Source organism: Argentina silus, assembly GCF_951799395.1.
Source record: "Argentina silus genome assembly, chromosome: 20".
Classification (NCBI taxonomy): Eukaryota; Metazoa; Chordata; class Actinopteri; order Argentiniformes; family Argentinidae; genus Argentina; species Argentina silus.
Window position 1 is genome coordinate 3,290,432 of NC_139674.1, and position 2,500 is coordinate 3,292,931.

At 48.9% G+C, this 2,500-nt stretch overlaps 1 protein-coding gene across 1 annotated transcript in view; it reads right to left on the reverse strand.

Moving 5' to 3' along the window:
- Positions 1–2,500, reverse strand: part of tbc1d22a (TBC1 domain family, member 22a) — a 99,163-nt gene that overhangs the window by 72,462 nt on the left and 24,201 nt on the right. The window lies entirely within an intron of this gene.

The window sequence follows — 2,500 nt, forward strand, 5'->3', positions numbered from 1 at the left end:
ACACCGGAGGAGGGGCTTGCTGTGGGGGCTTTGAGGGCTCGGAGATCCTTTTTGTTTTTTTGGGTTGTTTTTGTTTGCTGGTACATCAATGTATGTTGATGTATGGGATTCACACCTCTCCAACCTGCTGTCTCCTATCATCATCAAACGTCACGTCTATCAAACTAAGATTGGGGGGAGAGGATAAGGAAGGCTAAAGTCAGTTTCCCCTAACACACGCGTGCAGGCGCACACACAGACACAGACACACGCACACACACGCGCACGCACACACACACACACATACACACACTCTCTCTCTCTCTCTCTCCTCCCTGTCTATTCCCCTCCCTCCCTGTGGCTACAATTCATGGCCATGGTGCTCCTACACTCCTTCAGAAGCCCATCAGAGGGTGGAAATTAGACACTAAACCAGGCGGCAGAAATCAATGGCTGGCTGAAGTCTGTTGAGGGGCTGGGAGCGAATACATTATCTATTTATTTGCTTTGCAGACCCCCTCATCCTGAGCCCTGGTGGCTGCTGAGCCTCAATAGGAGATTCGGAGGAGGAGAAAACCTGGCCGAGGCCAAAATAAGTAGCACAACCCACAAGGTCTAGAAGTCCTTGTTGCAACAGGAGAGGTCTAGACGTCTAACATGAAAAATGCATGGCCAAAGTTGCAGGAAAAGTGATTTATTTGTTTTACTTTTATTTGACGGTTGGTGGGTTTGAGAGCGACGACTCACGAGGAGAGACAGGGGTGGGTGTGTGTGTGTGTGTGTGTGTGTGTGTGTATAGGTGAGTGTGTGTGTAAGTGTGTAAGTGTGTGAGAGAGAGAAAAGAGAGGGCTTGTGGTGGGAGGGGTGCCACAAGCTGGGGACCAATGAGAGTGAGTGGCTTATAGTCGGCTACAGCCAACAGAGAATAGACACTCCCTCAACACATTATTAGGAACACCTGGACACCTTCTCATGGTGGAGGAACACCTGGACACCTTCTCATGGTGGAGGAACACCTGGACACCTTCTCATGGTGGAGGTGGAGGAACACCTGTACACCTTCTCATGGTGGAGGAACACCTGGACACCTTCTCATGGTGGAGGTGGAGGAACACCTGTACACCTTCTCATGGTGGAGGAACACCTGGACACCTTCTCATGGTGGAGGTGGAGGAACACCTGTACACCTTCTCATGGTGGAGGTGGGGGAACACCTGTACACCCTCTCATGGTGGAGGTGGGGGAACACCTGTACACCTTCTCATGGTGGAGGTGGTGGAACACCTGTACACCTTCTCATGGTGGAGGTGGAGGAACACCTGTACACCTTCTCATGGTGGAGGTGGAGGAACACCTGTACACCCTCTCATGGTGGAGGTGGGGGAACACCTGTACACCTTCTCATGGTGGAGGAACACCTGTACACCTTCTCATGGTGGAGGTGGAGGAACACCTGTACACCTTCTCATGGTGGAGGTGGGGGAACACCTGTACACCTTCTCATGGTGGAGGTGGTGGAACACCTGTACACCTTCTCATGGTGGAGGTGGGGGAACACCTGTACACCTTCTCATGGTGGAGGTGGTGGAACACCTGTACACCTTCTCATGGTGGAGGTGGTGTAATGGTGTGGGGAATGTTTTCTTGGCACACTTTGGGCCTGTTAATACCAATCAATCATTGCTTATTTGAGTATTGTTGCTGACCATGTGCATCCCTTCATGGCCACAATTTACCCATCTTCTAATGGCTACTTCCTGCATGATAATGCACCGGATCTGAATCCAATAGAACACCTTTGGGATGTGGTAGAACGGGAGACTCGCAGCTTGAAAGTGCACCTGAAAAAACTGCAGGAATTGCGTGATGCAATCATGTCATCATGGACCAGAATCTCAAAGGAATGTTTCCAACATCTTGTGGAATCAACGCCACGAAGAACTGAGGCTGTTTTGAGAGCAAAGAGAGGCCCTACCCAGTATTAGTATAGTGTTCCTAACAAAGTGTTCAGTGAGTGTATATTTAGTATACCAGATACATTTAAATAATACACCTTATATACCGTTATATATTATTAATTATTTCACACGTATATAACGTAGATGGATCGAAGTGCTAGTTGCATGAGAAAGCATTAGTTTTCATCCTTCCTCTGCCCCCCTTCTGCCCACCCCCTCCCCACTGGGACCCTGAGGAGATTGACGTATGAACATCAGAATCTGACAATCCCAGGCACGTAACACACTGCAGACCTGGCATACAGCATGCTATATGTTCCATGTCAACATAATCTGAACAACCCTTCGAAGCAAAATGCAAGCGGCACTAGAGGGGGACTTTCAGGCAGCGCTGCACCGTGCATTGCATAAAAAGGTCGTTAAAGTGTGCATATAAATATGCTCCGATTTAATCATCTAAATATTTTAATGCAGGCAGGGCCGTGGTTTTCGTTTTGCCAGCAGTACTGGCACACCAAGCGGAAAAAAAAAAAAAAATAGGGAGGGAGGAAGAGAGGCAGGGA